At 39.9% G+C, this 17,159-nt stretch overlaps 1 protein-coding gene across 1 annotated transcript in view; it reads right to left on the bottom strand.

Moving 5' to 3' along the window:
- LOC134219885 (cellular tumor antigen p53-like) overlaps nucleotides 1-13,724 on the bottom strand; it is a 29,763-nt gene extending 16,039 nt beyond the window's left edge. Inside the window, exon 1 of the mRNA XM_062698794.1 lies at nucleotides 13,417-13,724. The gene's annotated coding sequence lies outside the window, so the exon portion shown is untranslated. The remainder of the gene's footprint in view (nucleotides 1-13,416) is intronic.
- Between the last annotated feature and the right edge of the window lie 3,435 nt (nucleotides 13,725-17,159).

The following is a 17,159-nucleotide window of genomic DNA, read 5'->3' as shown; positions in this document are numbered from 1 at the left end:
CCACAGCTGATTCCTTTTCTACATTGTTCCACTTTATCAGTGCTTTATATGCTGTGCGTGTATTTAAAATAACTACCCTTCTGATTATGTGTGTTTCATCGTTGTTTATAATGGAATATGATACAGAAACATAAATACATCGTCGTTCTGTTTTTTTATTCTGTCTTTATTTATGTGAATTTTTAAATCTTAAGTTCTTCACTCGTCGAAAGCACCGAGGCCAGAGGCACTTGGCACTTGAAAATTCAGAATGGAAATAAAATCCCGCAAATGTTCAAATTTATACGACTAACCGTATATACAGATTACAGAACGCCTAAAAATAAATTGAACAAAATCAAAAACCTGAAAATCATCTTTGGAACCTTTAAATTGTTAAAAGCAGTATTTTCGTTCAATGCTGCAGTAAAAGACCAGAGAATTTGTGGCTGTGCAAATGAGGCGACAAAAATGGGATTGGGAAATGCGAACCACTCCCCCTAACAGATATCCTATAGGCAGGGCCGGGGGGGCCGTGGCCCCGGGCCCCCACAAATCTTATGTACCAAAACCAACCTTTTTTGTACATTTCGGGGCCCCCTTCCGGCTCAATCCGGCCCTGTATAGGTATCCCTGGGAGCTTGATACTTGGACATCGGCAGACATAATGTTGACAACATTACAGACGTCGCAGGTTATTTGGAAAGGGCTCCCGCCGAAGTTATGCGAGAGCCGGTTCGATTCTGACCATGCCGATGTGGTCCCCTTAACTTTCCGAAGCTATTCGGAAGAAGTGACAAATCTTGCACGGGTTTCCTTATCCAGGTTTTGACGTCACCTAACAGGACGGATGGCGTGACACGCTGGCCCTGATATCCAACTCTGGCAAGGAAATCTGCCCTGATGTTTCCAGGCACACCGCAGTGCCCAGGAATTCGAGCGAAGGACGCGTTCGGTATGTTCGCTAAGTTGTTTTGGATCCAGGGGTGCTTAGGCTCGTCGCTCTGGAGTGCGGAAATGACGCTGGCTGGCAAAGTCAGACAGTACGAGGATGGGTTTCTTGGACGGGTAGGCAGTGGCGATGAAAGCCGCGACTGCTTCAGCCGAGAAGATGCCGGATTCTTTCGGAAGTGGTTAAAAAACATTTTCTCTGGGAAATCCTTCAGAAAAAAGTGGAAGCATTCCTGTAGAACAGCGATTCTCAACCTGGGGTACCTTCACTAGTCCCAGGGGTAGGGTGACCATATGGTATCCTAAAGGAGGACATGTCCTCCTTTTTCATTAAAAATCAAATGTCCTCCTTTTGCATTAAAATGCCCTCCTTTTTGGAGATTTAAAAAAACAGTTGAATTAATAACTTTTTTCTGTAGAAATTCTTGTAAATTAAACAATACTGCAACAGAAATCTAGGGTAAATCACTACTTGGGCCTATGGACCCGGTTCCCGGCTCACTGCACAGAAAACTAATGATTTATACTATTTGGAAGCCGTAGGTTTATGATTGATAATTTTTAAAAAGTCTCCAATTTATCTTGCACAATACTCAATATTTGTCAACCACTTGTTTTACTCCTAATTGATCCAATTGTAGAAAATAAAAATGTAGATTTCAAAATTTCGCTCTCCGTTGCCACACCACTGAGCCGGGTGATTCTTTCACTTTTACAAAGCAGTATCATCAAAATAAACACCTACCTGAAAGTAGTCACAGTGCTCGATACAACCATTGCTTGACGCTGTTAATCACAACACAATAATTATAAACAAACGCACTTCAATTCTTATTTAAACATATTAGAATACATTTTAGAATGTATCCTCAAACCGAACAAAAAATCACCTCGGCCTAAGAATTTTTAGCCGCACCGTGTATGAAAATGATCATTTATCGTTAATAGGAAAACTGTCTAATACGTTGACGCTATCATGTTATTTATAATTCTCTCGATTTCAAAAGGTGAAAAAAATATTGTTTTTAAGTATTTGGAAGAAATTTGGATGAGTAAATATATCTTCTCAACCAAATAAAAATGATTATGAATAATACCATCTGGCATCTTGTTGTCGTGTAATGTGCATATTTTTGTTTACGTCGCGTTTTCTACCGTCCCGAGAGAGAATGAGAATAAAATGTTGAGAGATTGAGTGAAATTTTGCTTGGGCAGGAACTGGTTTTTGTATGCCGGAATAGGAATCGCTATGACTGAAATGAGTGCTGCACCTCGTTAATTTAAATCAAATAAAAGCGTTTTTGAACGATATTTAGCACGAATAGCTATTTTTTAAGCAGAAGTGAACCCCATTGCAGTATTATACAGCCCACAAAGTTCAGGAAAGTTGCTTCCTGTCATAAATATCAATAAAATAATGCAGTGGTACGCATGTTAGGCCGGGAATGGGGTAAGAAACCCTATACGCAAGTTGATCGTTGTACACATTTTTGGTTTTTGAATGAAATCGTTGTTAATATCGAAAATTCAATGCTCGAGTTAAAGTAACACATGTCGACGATAACAGAAAAATCGGAATTAGGGAAAATTCAAATGCTTCTTATCGAATTGCATGATCGCATCGAATATGTGCGGCAAAGTGCAGCCGCCATGCCATGCCAGAATTAGAGATAGGCGTTCAGATCCGGAACCGTTAAACTGATCCGGATCTTCGAAGTGAGTGAATGATTCGTAGCACGCTTATTGAAAGATCCTGTTCACTAGATCAGCGAATTATCAAAGCATTTGTATCAAAATGACAGAATAACAGGTTTATTGTAGGTCTTCTACACATGTTATATATGCTAATGAGCGAAAGAAGGGTGAAATTATTGCCTGTATTGGTCAAAAGTGTGGCCCATTATGACAACCGTTTCCTCTTTCTGCATTCTCCTTACGTTATGTTCCAAACATCAGATCCATAAGAAAGATCCGGATCATTAAACTGAATGACCTAGATCTGATCCGTTCAACGAAATGGTCCGTTTTGCCCATCTCTAGTCAGTAGTTTCTTTAGTGTAAATCTGAACAGTTTTGAAATTCTTCAGTTAAGAACTTGGTGACACAATTAACGATATCATTCTCATTTACGTGCCTTGAATTGTGATTCTAAATGGCATTCTAGAAAAAAAATCACTGGTCTAATAACCTGAGTAGACAAAAATAGCTCAATAATACATGACAGGACATTGATATGATTGATATAAAAGATAAAAGATCAGACGTCAATATCTATATTTTGCACTAAAATATCATGAGAAGAGCAGGCTATGCTTTTTGTAAGAAGTGATCAATATCATGTGCCATTAGTTTAATCTTATCCATAGCAAATCTTGAAATTTAAATGATATTTTGATGATTTTTTTGATATTGTTGCCTGTTCATGACTTCTGTCCAGGGAGCATCTTGTGCTCGGATCTTATATAACCTAATGTTCAGTCAGTTATCTATTGACAAATTTTAAGAATTGTTTGCGATGAGCTTTTCTTGTTAATATGCTGTTCATTGTTGATTTTAAATTTAGTTGGCGCTAAAACCATCTTACCATTACAAAGAAGGTGCTTGCAGTTTTATTATATATGATTGGAAATATTTCATCTGGAGATGTAATGTTAATAAAGTAGAAGATGTCGTATCTATCCACTAAACCAAGGTTGCATGTGCTAGCGAATAAGTGTAAGATGGAGGCGATATAGGCATATGTCTTTATTTGAGTTCATGCAAAGTGTACGTATACGATCTTACGATCGATACGATCTCTTGTTTGCTGGATTATTTGTGGTTCTTACAAAAACTTTTTTCGATAAAAATTAGTGTGCAAAACTCTAACAAATATAATATTTTTGATCATATAAAAAAACCAAAAATCGATCGATAACTTTATGTCCTCCTTTTTAACCAAATGTCTTCCTTTTTCCCTACGATTTCGATGAATTGTCCTCCTTTGGGAAAATTTCATATGGTCACCCTACCCAGGGGGTACCTCTAACAAAAATGCGTTAGCGCGGATGTACACGGTAATATCAGAATACTCATTTTAGGAGTACTTTTTAATCATATTTGAGATTATTGCCTATACGTCAAAAAATGCGTACTTTTAAAGCATTGGTGGAGAATATTTTTCACTCTTTTCTGAGAATGTATCCGAAATAAAAAATGCGTGAAAAGTAGTATTTTAGAGAAAAGAAAATTCCATAACAAAACATAACCAAGTTAATTTACGGCACCAGCGGTGAGTGAGAAAAAATGAAAGTTTATTTAAAAAAGCGACTAGTGAATAAAATTAACGCTGGAAGGATAATTTCGTGGAGCTGGTAAGTTTATATACTTAATTTGTTTCATGTTCTGTAATTGAAAATATGTATTTAAAGGTCTTCCCAATTTAGGATCTGATGGCTCACATGCCCAACAATGTATCTGAAGGACATTGCTAAACAGGTGCGTTTTGCTTTTGAAGTTGGAGAACATGCCTGGGAATTAAATGATTAAATTATGCTTCCTTTTGCAGCTTTATGTCAACCTCCGTATCTGTGTCGTATCCTTCCAGCACATCCAGGTAGCAGAGGCCGACTACAAGAAGCAGAATTGATCGGAAATCCAGGTATTCAAGGAACGAAGCTCGAAGCATGTTCGGGTTTAAAATCAAAAAGTTTTCTCGGGTAAAAGAGCTGGAGAAGGGAGAGCGGAAACCCCGTGTGGGCCCCTGAGCTAATTAGATCCAGTAGAGGTGTCTTCGAAACCCCTGAAGTGTTGCAGAAGTGGAGACGTTTGACATTGGAATACTACATCAAGTGATGAGCCCACTGCATAGATTCCGGTATGTGGATTCCGGACGGCATTAAAGTCCCAAACGTAATACAGCGAAACGGAAACGGCAGGATTTACCAGAAAATATATGGGCTGTAAAATCTTGCCGCTTCCGTTGCCATTCCACTACATTGCGTAGGGGGCTTGGAGGACAAGGACAATCATTTGAATCAATAAATATGACTGTATCAAAGCTCTCTTCTATTCTATAGATAGTAGAATCTATAGATGAGCGAAAGCATGGCTGAGTCGATTTTTTTGCCCGTGCACACGCGCATATGACGTCACAGCCCTTAACGTTTCCATTGAAATCGTGACGTCATGCTCGTTTGGAGACACGTTTGACAGTTCGTTTGGAGACAGAGGATTTATCTTCGCTCATCTATATATTCCACTATCTATATTCTATTCTTATTACCTGGAAATAAAGAAATCGGCTTCCCTTTTAGTAGTAAAAAAAATCATATGAAGAGTAAAAAGTATACATTTTTATTATTGTTATTGGTAGTAAAAAATACACATTTTTTAGTTTGGAAAAGGGAGTAAAAAGTACGCATCATTTGACGTATAAGTAATATACTCATAAATGAGTAAACAAAATATACTCCTTTAATGCGTAGTTCCACTTTTCCAGCATTATGCGTACTTTATAGTCCTAAGAGAGTATATTCCGGTTACCGTGTAATACAACTCCAAAAAAAAACTTATTTAAACAGTTTTGATTATTGTGTAATTTTTCATTTCAAAACTTTATATTGTACAGAATATGCATGGCGATCAGTAAATCAAAACCTATTGAATCTTGCCCACAACAACCAGTACAGTGTATGAAAGGTTGTGGGACAAAATATGATAAGGACAAAACGTCTAGTGCCTAAAATCTTGAACCTAAAAGTTCGAAAAAGTGTTGTGCTGAATCATTCTCAGACGATATTGATTGCAATTTTCATCTAACCAGGAAGATTAGCTTCTTTTTGAGAGGCTCAGAATCCTTCTTTCAAGAGGTTCGGAAGCATCCTTTCAAGAGGCTCGAAAGTCTCCTTACAAGAGGCTCGAAAGTCTCCTTTCAAGAGCATGAGCATTATGACCGCACACCGCACAATTCTACTCCGTGATTGACTAAACTTGCGAAATTGTACAGAGAACACAATAAATGGGGCTTGGGATTAGCGACCCATTCTCAATGTACAGGTTTCGGGACCTCAAATAATATCGGGACCGATTTGCGATTTGGGCGTAACTTATTTTGTAAACAAACATTGTTTTATTGATTCCGAAGAATACAAGCACTTTTCTCCAAAACTAAGTGCCTTACCTGATAGAAGAGAGAATATTCTGTCAGATACATACCGTGGTTATTACAAGTTTCACAAGTTTCATTACTCCAAAATATGACCCCATGCAAAATTTGAGCTCCATCGGACATGATTTAGGGGTGCCTAAAATTCATCAAAGTTTTGAAATTTTTACCCATGAAAATTTTTCCAAGGGGAGAAACAAAGAAAAAGTAGAATATCTAATTTTTGTTTTTGATGCCACATGACTTAAAAATGCATGAAACGTCGAGATCTGATGTTACTTCAAACATTTTTTTTGAAAAAAAAAATCGATTTTTTCTCTTAGAACATTTTTGGGAGAAATTTTTTCAGACAATGAAATTTTTTTTCATCGGATTTTAACACCGGACGATACGCTAATGTTTTCGTAGCCAAAAATTTTCCCCTATGCAAAATTTGAGCTCAATCGGACATGATTTAGGGGTGCTCAAAATTAATAAAAAAAAGTGTTTTCTCGTCAGGGGAAATTTTTTTCAAGCGGCTCGGAAGCCTCCTTTTACGAGGCTGGGAAGCCTCCTTTCAAGAGGCTGGGAAGCCTCCTTTCAAGAGGCTGGGAAGCCTCCTTTCAAGAGGCTGGGAAGCCTCCTTTCAAGAGGCTGCCCAAGTAACAATTTCAAGGCTTCATAGATTTATTTAAGTTTTTTAACGGCTTTATCGCTGCTTTGCTCAATACCGCGAGATTAGCCTTATTGGAAGACTTGTAGCTATCTTCAAAATCATAATAAAACGTTCAATAAAACTACAAATGTCAAATGCTTTATGAGCTTATTAGGGGCCTAATGATTATCTTGAGGACTCTAATAAAACCAATTTTGAAAACTGCCATAAAGCCGAATATATTGGTCTAAGACTCGTCTTACGCATAACCTAAATAAAACTTAGTAGTTTTAATTAGGTTTATAATGGTATTGTACAAGAACATAATGTTTATGTTGAACTTCGTGAACTATGGTCAATCGAATGGCTAAAAACATATGTTTCTGTTCCATGTTCCCCAAATATTTTAAACAAAGAACATAAAAAATACATAAATTTTCCTAACTGAGCATTCGCATATTTAAGATTTTGTTGTTTATTGGTCAAATTCCACTTCTGAAAATGAAACAGATAATAAAAATCAAACAATCTATATCCTTTTACTTCCGGTAAATTAAAATGGTATAAATGCGAATACACAACGAATGGTGCAATGACTACGATTCGATATAGAAAAGCTTTCAATAATATGAAATTTGCATAACTGTAATAAAATAACTGTGGAAATGCTAATTGACCACAAAGTTGAAAAGCAAGCCAAGTTCCAGTTGAATATAGAACGATCATGAAAAGAAATGATCGTAAGGAATCGATTGCAGCAACTTTCAGCAAAATACTTATTGTATTTGAAAGTTATGCAAAATGTTATTTTGGCCGTCAAAATTGCCCATAGTGTAGTAGCAGCCATGCTGGAAGGCGTAAATCTTTTGCAAAATCTCTTGAAATGCAGCGATTATTACTAATGACAATTAGTAATAATCGCTGCATTTCAAGATGATTTTCAAAATTTGAAGCACTAGAAATGTTTCCTTGCAAATCGGAATGCCACCAGAGGAAAAGGCAGCATATCGATTTATTATCTACACTAATTAATTGGCCGTAAATCACTGAATTACGACGGCGCACTTGAAAAAACTGATTTCCTTACCTGTTTTCACCAGAAATTCGAACGCGCAGAAAAATTTGCACGCACGCGAACGAATTCTGGGCATCCAATTTCCAATAATTTTATTTTCATCCATGTCCGTGATGTTGTTTTTAATTTCATTCTTCCATTTCTATGATTATCCTTTTTCTTCAAAACAATAACAAAAAGCTCCACGGAACTGAAATTCCCTTTTTTGACAGCGGTTTTATGGAACTCTTATGAATAACCTTAAACCTGCTTTGAAGACGATTTCAAGAGTGGTCCACTTAGTCATAACATAATCTTGTAGCGGTCATCAAGAGGTTGTCATGTAGATTTGAGTTTTATTAATAGTCTTGAAAATTTGCTCTCCAAAACTGCTAATAGAGTATGATAAAACTAAAAATGTTACTTGGGCTGGGAAGCCTCCTTTCAAGAGGCTGGGAAGCCTCCTTTCAAGAGGCTGGGAAGCCTCCTTTCAAGAGGCTGGGAAGCCTCCTTTTAAGAGGCTGGGAAGCCTCCTTTCAAGAGGCTGGGAAGCCTCCTTTCAAAAGGCTGGGAAGCCTCCTTTCAAGAGGCTCGGAAACCTCCTTTCAAGAGGCTCAAAAGCCTCCTTTCAAGAGGTTCGGAAGCTTCTTTTTAAGAGGCTCGGAAGCCTCCTTTCAAGAGGCTCGGAAGCCTCCTTCCAAGAGGCTCGGAAGCCTCCTTTCAAGAGGCTCGGAAGCCTCCTTTCAAGAGGCTCGGAAGCCTCCTTTCAAGAGGCTCGGAAGCCTCCTTTCAAGAGGCTCGGAAGCCTCCTTTCAAGAGGCTCGGAAGCCTCCTTTCAAGAGGCTAGGAAGCCTCCTTCCAAGAGGCTGGGAAGCCTCCTTCCAAGAGGCTGGGAAGCCTCCTTCCAAGAGGCTGGGAAGCCTCCTTCCAAGAGGCTGGGAAGCCTCCTTCCAAGAGGCAGGGAAGCCTCCTTCCAAGAGGCTGGGAAGCCTCCTTCCGAGAGGCTGGGAAACCTCCTTCCGAGAGGCTGGGAAGCCTCCTTCCAAGAGGCTGGGAAGCCTCCTTCCAAGAGGCTGGGAAGCCTCCTTCCAAGAGGCTGGGAAGCCTCCTTCCAAGAGGCTGGGAAGCCTCCTTCCAAGAGGCTGGGAAGCCTCCTTCCAAGAGGCTGGGAAGCCTCCTTTCAAGAGGCTCGGAAGCCTCCTTTCAAGAGGCTCGGAAGCCTCCTTTCAAGAGGCTCGGAAGCCTCCTTTCAAGAGGCTGGGAAGCCTCCTTTCAAGAGGCTGGGAAGCCTCCTTTCAAGAGGCTGGGAAGCCTCCTTTCAAGAGGCTGGGAAGCCTCCTTTCAAGAGGCTCGGAAGCCTCCTTTCAAGAGGCTCGGAAGCCTCCTTTCAAGAGGCTCGGAAGCCTCCTTTCAAGAGGCTCGGAAGCCTCCTTTCAAGAGGCTCGGAAGCCTCCTTTCAAGAGGCTCGGAAGCCTCCTTTCAAGAGGCTCGGAAGCCTCCTTTCAAGAGGCTCGGAGGCCTCCTTTCAAGAGGCTCGGAAGCCTCCTTCCAAGAGGCTCGGAAGCCTCCTTCCAAGAGGCTCGGAAGCCTCCTTCCAAGAGGCTCGGAAGCCTCCTTCCAAGAGGCTCGGAAGCCTCCTTCCAAGAGGCTCGAAAGCCTCCTTCCAAGAGGCTCGAAAGCCTCCTTTCAAGAGGCTCGGAATCCTCCTTCCAAGAGGCTCGGAATCCTCCTTCCAAGAGGCTCGGAAGCCTCCTTCCAAGAGGCTCGGAATCCTCCTTCCAAGAGGCTCGGAAGCCTCCTTCCAAGAGGCTCGGAATCCTCCTTCCAAGAGGAGACCGACTGGCAAATAGCTTACACAACCTCACTTGATCAGTACTGTTGCTCATTAAGAATGTGTATAGCCGCCAGACATTCTAAATACTCACGCTCCTCTAATGTGGACGTGTACTATACACATGTGGAAGTGTTGGCTTGAGAAATGGATTGCAAGTGATTTGACTATGCGTCCAATTTGGGAATCTCGAGCTCGTTCAGTAGCCGCTAGGTTGCGAAGGCCGACGGAGGTCCTTCGTAGCTTAGTTGGTTAAAGCACCAGTCTAGCGTACTGTAGGGTCATGGGTTCGAGTCCCATCGAAGGGAAAGTGGCTACCTCCAATACATTTTCCAAATCAATATCTTCCACATAACGTACATATTCACATATGAGTTTTCATAACATTGTAAATTAACGTCCAAGTCGGGTGGTTTAATCCCCGGAAATAGGCAATTAACTTCGATTGAACTACAAGAAGCTTATTCATTACGTGATAAGCAAAAATCGAGATAAAACTATTTTCTATCATCAGTTATCGAATAAGACTGAATAATAATAAAATAAAATAATTGAACACCAAAAGCCAAACTAATTTTGATATTTTTATTTTGATATCATCTCAAATACACCCGATTCTTTTTTTACACGGGGGATGCGTTCCGTGGTTAAAAAAGTTTCAGTTCAAAATTTGAAAATCCGTGTAAAAAATGTTTTATGATTTCTCGACAAATCATGCAAAATGGAGCAACTTTGCAAAACTTTTGTATGGGATTTTTTTACACGGCCGTGTAAACAGAATCGGGTGTAAATTAAAACAAAACAGGAACTTAATTAGATATTTTTCTGATATCAAGATTCAAGACTTACAGAAAATAACTAAATGATAATTAATCTAGTTTGTAAATCTTGATATCGCATAATATGTGTTCGATCAAACGAGTAACTAAATAAGATATCAGAATTTTGATATCACTATATGATCCATGAATCAAAATAATATCGAATTGAGATATTTTTTTTTTGTTTTTGCTCGATATAGTGATTATCATAATGAATACAACATAACATAATATAACATAACATAACATTAACATAATGGATACAACATTTAGTTCTCAACTTTTGATGTGATTACTAACTCGACCACAGGGTCATCAAAATTTGATATTGCAAATGAAAGTATCAAAACATCAAAATAAGTTTTCAGGTTGTCGTCCGAGAATTCCTGCGGTTTATTCTCCACATATAAAAATATAAGAATATAAAAACACATTCTTCATGCCTGCTGTATCCTAACGGAACTATAAAATCTTTACTTTCGCCTCTAATGCTATCATGAACATGTACGTCTAAGTTTGGAAGATGATATTAGCATTTCCATATCATTGAATGACTTACCCAATTTACTTTTTCATAAATTCATTAAATTGATTACCACTGAGTATGGTTACTGCGCGCGAATTATCCTTGATTATACTGACTTTTGGCGCTAAAAATGCCCCTCAATTGAACGTCGGGATTAGCTCTATGCGTGTATTTATTCAAATCATCAAACGTGTGTTCAGTTTTACGATTATTAAATAAGTTGTGATATTCAAATAAATTCTCACTGACTCATATTCATTCTGAGAATTGACGGTACAGAGCCAAATATGAATATGTTTAGAAGTGAAGTGAATAATCGAACATTTAAAGCTCTGATCTCGGTAAATAAAATGAACAGCGATTCCTTAATTTTCTCCAGGACAGTAACACAGTTTGCTGTCTTAAAATGTAGCTTAACATGGTCAGGGTTCAGCCAAACCGCACCAAGCGGCTTTTTGACTGCCTTGCGGTATTTTGTTCGGAAAAAGAAAACGGACATCATTTCATATCAATTTATTCGTACATTTGTTGAAGGATATCCACAGTTATGAGGTTGAGGGATATCTGATACGATTTATGATCAATTGAATATGCTAATTGAAAATTTGCGTAGAAAAAAGGGCATTTTTTTTGGCTCGGCGGAACCCCGGCTACATGTTCTGTCTACAAAAAAATTCCGGATTCAAATGTTTGTATTTGGAAAAAAAATTACCCAAAATTAATAGAAAATATGCAAAAAAATTAAAATCCTAAAATAAGGCAAATCAAATATACTCTCTTGTATATTCCTATTGGGTGTTTATCTTTTAAACAAAAAGGACTTGTGCTGCGAGCTCATACAACATCAAATATCGGTGGTCAAAATGAAATGTAAAACTATAAACAGTCGCTAACCTATAACTTCAAAATATTGTCATAAGACGCACCAGCACTATTCTGCCGTAATCTGGAAAAGTGACGTAACAGTCATTTTACAACATGCATGCTTTCCATTTTTCTGTTAAAGAGCTCGATGAGTAGTACTCGTTAACACCATTTTTGGAAAATGGCGTATACGTCACTTTTTCAGATTACGGCAGTATTCCACTCAACTGCACAACCCAACTGTTAACTCCACAGACACGCACCCCGACCTCAACTCAACAGCAAGGCCGCCCCAAGTGTCTCGCACTTGAATTGAGTCAAGTACGAGACAAGACAGCAAAGACGGCCGCATCGCTGAGGCCGACATACGTATCCGCAAAGCTACAATCAAGTTGCGGAACCAACTGTCGTATGACAAGTGAAGATATTCCACTAAAAAGCTGTCAATAATAGTCTTATTTAAAATGTTGTACAAGTAGTACAAATCGGAAAGCGCTCACCAAATTTGTGTTATGATAAGAAAGAAATTTCATCGTCAAACTTGAGGTAGTGATTCTTGAAATATCCATTGTTCATCATCATCTGCTACAAGCAAAGAGCATTCTTCATAGAACTTTTTTTTTCGTCTTGATTTTATTTAAGCTTCAGCGAATCGAGACGATGAAAATGATGAACTCCTAAATTAATATTTACAAGAAAAAAGAAACAATTTACTGAATAAATAAAATTACGATTACTGTCGCAAAACTCACAACCCGCCATTTAATTCTCAACCATATCGAACAGATCCTCTTCGCATGCTTTGCTCAGTGTGCTTTTCGTTCGATATATGCTTCGATCCGCTCCTCCTCACGGTTTCGAATCGGACTCGACGTTTACGTACGTCTCGATTTCCACTATTTTCTAAAGTTTTTAATTTTAGGGGTATACACAAAGATACTCTGCTCAACAAGTGGTAGCAAAGAGGATCGCAATAAATCTTCTATTCGCTTTCTTCTTCAATGTTTCTCAGCTTCCTTCGCTGAATGGATCCTATATCCCTAAAGAGCGACAACCTTTCCGTAGTTTCTCATGTTTCTTACTTCGGTTTTGAGTTCTATGCTTTGTGCTATCATTCATAAAACAAATCGGCTAGTAGCGTTAAATAAATTGGAAAATTATCAAAATTAGGAAAAGAAGATGCTGCGAAGACAGGATCATGCCCTTGAAAAGAGAACAATCTAATTTCACAGGAAGATGTCTTCGTACTCAGCCTGCATGACTTATGCTTTTGGAATAAGAATTTGGAGATTCATAATCATTCATTCGTCAGTCAAAATACAAAATTGACCTGATTTATGCAATGTTGCAGTTTTGCGTTCAGGTGGTGCAAATGGAGAAGTGTGGGAAAAGGTATGCTTGTTGTTTCCTTTGAGACGAGCCTCTTGGAACCGGTTTCAGCAGCCAATGCTGAACTGGGATGCTTATTCTTTTTCTTACCATTATTTTTGTTTCTCCATAAACTAACCTCATCCTTTATGTTCATGGTTGTTTTTAATGCCGAAACTTTGTTTCTAACATGTAGTTATCATTATTTAAAGATAATTTGAGTTAACCCCAGCAATACTTACAAACTTAATCAAAACTGCTAACCGGATCACGACGAAAAATGTCCTTAGATTCTTGGAACTGTGCTACCGTCTGCCACAGCGTACCTCTTGCAAGACAAACCGTCCAAACTGGGGTTTATCACCAAACATCAAACAAAAAGTATTCACTTTCGCTACTTCCAAATGCGGGTCACAAGTTGAAATAGTTTTCACTTTCAAAATTACACAAATTTCACAGAAAAATCACAAAATATTAGAAAATAACAGCAACCAAACAGCCCGGACCGACTAAGCCGAAAAAAGAAGACCGAACTGACACTGAGCTGTGTTTCGTCGTTTTTTAACTTTGACAGATGAATGTTGCGTAGCTTTTTTGTTTGTAGCACCTCCAGTGTTGCCACATTACACTGAATCTGAACATTTTTTTTGCAATATCATCCCAGAAAACAAAACGTGAGTTGTTAGAGACTTGTTAGATGATGTTTCGTGCGATTGCGATTGGCGCTTTGTTGTTGCACGAAGAAGAAGAAGAAGCAGAAAGATGATAATCGAAAAAATCTCCACAGGAAACCATACGAAGAAGTTTTTAAAACTCTTCTCAAAAATTCTAAAAGCAATTTTATTAAAAACGGTAAGCAGTACGGGATTGGACTTTCCTTCTACTGTATAATAAACACAATATTACTATTCGAAATTTTATTTTGTGATATTACACCTAATACACAGTATAAGAAAAGTCCAACCCCGTACTGCTTGCCGTTTTTAATTAAATTGCTTCTAAAATTTTTGAGAAGAGTTTTAAAAACTTCTTCGTATGGTTTCCCGTGGAGATTTTTTCGATTATCATCTTTCTGCTTCTTCTTCTTCATGCAACATCAAAGCGCCAATTGATTTGAGCTATTTGAGATATTTTGTATTTATTTTATTTGTCTTATAAGACGAGGAAGTAACTTACTTGATACTTGATGGGCTACAACTCTTCGATGAACCTACGCCGAATGGAGTATCCTTCTCCACTGGACTCGATCCTGGGCCAATCGCTTCCAGTCGCCCTGAACATTGAGCGCCCTCAGGTCCTCTTCAACTGCAAAAAGCCATCGTGTACGCGGCCTTCCACGAAGCCTGCGGCCTCTTCCGGGTTCTCTACTAAATATTATCTTCGCTTGACGTTCTTCCGGCATACGAACAACGTGACCAGCCCACCGTAGTCTGCCGTGTTGTATAAACTTAATAATATCCAGCCCTTTATACACCTGGTACAATTCGTGATTCATGCGACGCCGCCAGATACCGTTCTCCTGTTTAACGCCTAGTATTGTCCGCAGCACCTTACGCTCAAACACTCCGAAAGCTCTCCGATCAGCCTCCTTTAACGTCCATGTCTCATGGCCGTATAAAGCCACCGGAAGAATCAGAGTAGTATACAGCGCGAGTTTTGTTTTCGTTTGCAGACTACGGGACTTAAGTTGGTTACGAAGTCCGTAATAAGCCCTATTTGCAGCTGCAATACGCCTTTTCACCTCGCGGGTAACATCATTATCGCACGTTACTAATGTTCCAAGATACACAAATTCTTCTACCACTTCAAATTTTTCACCATCCAGCACTATTTCGCTACCACCACCACTAATGAACCCACGTTGATTGCCAGCGACCATGTACTTCGTTTTGCTGGTATTGATCGTGAGTCCAATCCTCGCTGTCTCCCTCTTAAAAGGCGCAAAAGCCTTTTCCACGGCACGGCGATCAATTCCGATAATATCGATATCGTCCGCAAATCCCAGGAGCATATGCGATTTTGTGATAATGGTACCGCTTCTTTGCACACCAGCTCTCCTAATCGCTCCCTCGAGCGCTATATTGAACAGTAGGTTCGAGAGTGCATCACCCTGCTTTAATCCATCTAAGGTAACAATTTTTTTTTGAATTTGATGGGCAACAGCTCTTCGATGAACCTACGCCGAATGGAGTATCCTTCTCCACTGGACTCGATCCTGGGCCAATCGCTTCCAGTCGCCCTGAACATTGAGCGCCCTCAGGTCCTCTTCAACTGCAAAAAGCCATCGTGTACGCGGCCTTCCACGAAGCCTGCGGCCTCTTCCGGGTTCTCTACTAAATATTATCTTCGCTTGTCGTTCTTCCGGCATACGAACAACGTGACCAGCCCACCGTAGTCTGCCGTGTTGTATAAGCTTAATAATATCCAGCCCTTTATACACCTGGTACAATTCGTGATTCATGCGGCGCCGCCAAATACCGTTCTCCTGTTTACCGCCGAGTATTGTCCGCAGCACCTTACGCTCAAACACTCCGAGAGCTCTCCGATCAGCCTCCTTTAACGTCCATGTCTCATGGCCGTATAAAGCCACCGGAAGAATCAGAGTAGTATACAGCGCGAGTTTTGTTTTCGTTTGCAGACTACGGGACTTAAGCTGGTTACGAAGTCCGTAATAAGCCCTATTTGCAGCTGCAATACGCCTTTTCACCTCGCGGGTAACATCATTATCGCACGTCACTAATGTTCCAAGATACACAAATTCTTCTACCACTTCAAATTTTTCACCATCCAGCACTATTTCGCTACCACCACCACTAATGAACCCACGTTGATTGCCAGCGACCATGTACTTCGTTTTGCTGGTATTGATCGTGAGTCCAATCCTCGCTGTCTCCCTCTTAAAAGGCGCAAAAGCCTCTTCCACGGCACGGCGATCGATTCCTATAATATCGATATCGTCCGCAAATCCCAGGAGCATATGCGATTTTGTGATAATGGTACCGCTTCTTTGCACACCAGCTCTCCTAATCGCTCCCTCGAGCGCTATATTGAACAGTAGGTTCGAGAGTGCATCACCCTGCTTTAATCCATCTAAGGTAACAAATGACGTCGATATTTCATCCGCAACCCTTACACTTGATTTCGATCCGTCCAACGTTATACGAATCAGCCGTATCAGTTTCGCCGGAAAACCAAGCATAATTTGCCATAATTCATTCCGTTTCACTGAATCGTACGCCGCCTTGAAATCAATAAACAGATGATGTGTCTGCAAGTTGTACTCCCGGAATTTATCAAGGATTTGTCTCAGGGTAAACATTTGATCCGTCGTTGATCGGCCCTCACGAAAACCTGCTTGGTATTCGCCGACGAAGGACTCTTCAAGCGGTCTCAATCTGTTGAACAGAATACGGGACATAATTTTGTACGCCGAATTAAGGAGGGTTATTCCTCGGTAATTGGCGCACTCCAGTCTGTGCCCTTTCTTAAAGAGAGGGCAAATGAGGCCGTCCAACCAGCTAGCAGGCATTTCCTCGTCTTCCCATATTTTCGACATAATATGGTGCAGAACTTCGTAAAGCTGCTCACTGCCATGTTTGAGAAGTTCAGCCGGGAGCTGGTCCTTCCCCGCAGCCTTATTGTTTTTCAGCTCTTTGACAGCTTTTTTAACCTCATCTAGTGTAGGTGATTCCACAGCTTGTCCATCGTCGCTAATATTTATTCTGTTCTCTGATGCACCGTCACTTCCTCCATTCAACAAAGTCTCGAAGTGTTGCTTCCACCTGGCAGCCACTTCAGTTTTATCTGTCAGCAAATTCCGTTGTCGTTGGTCGTTGCACATGACGGGAGATGGCGCTGTCTTTCTCCGCACGCCATTGACAGACTCATAAAACCTCCGCATATCGTTCTGCTCCATTTTTTCCTGCGCCTCACTAATCACTTGTTCTTCGTACTCTTTTTTCTTCCTGCGGTGGGTTCGTTTTTC

The sequence above is a fragment of the Armigeres subalbatus genome, chromosome 1, assembly GCF_024139115.2.
Source record: "Armigeres subalbatus isolate Guangzhou_Male chromosome 1, GZ_Asu_2, whole genome shotgun sequence".
NCBI classification, from domain to species: Eukaryota; Metazoa; Arthropoda; class Insecta; order Diptera; family Culicidae; genus Armigeres; species Armigeres subalbatus.
Note: the sequence above shows the minus strand (reverse complement) of the source record. Positions and strands in the feature narration are given on the sequence as shown.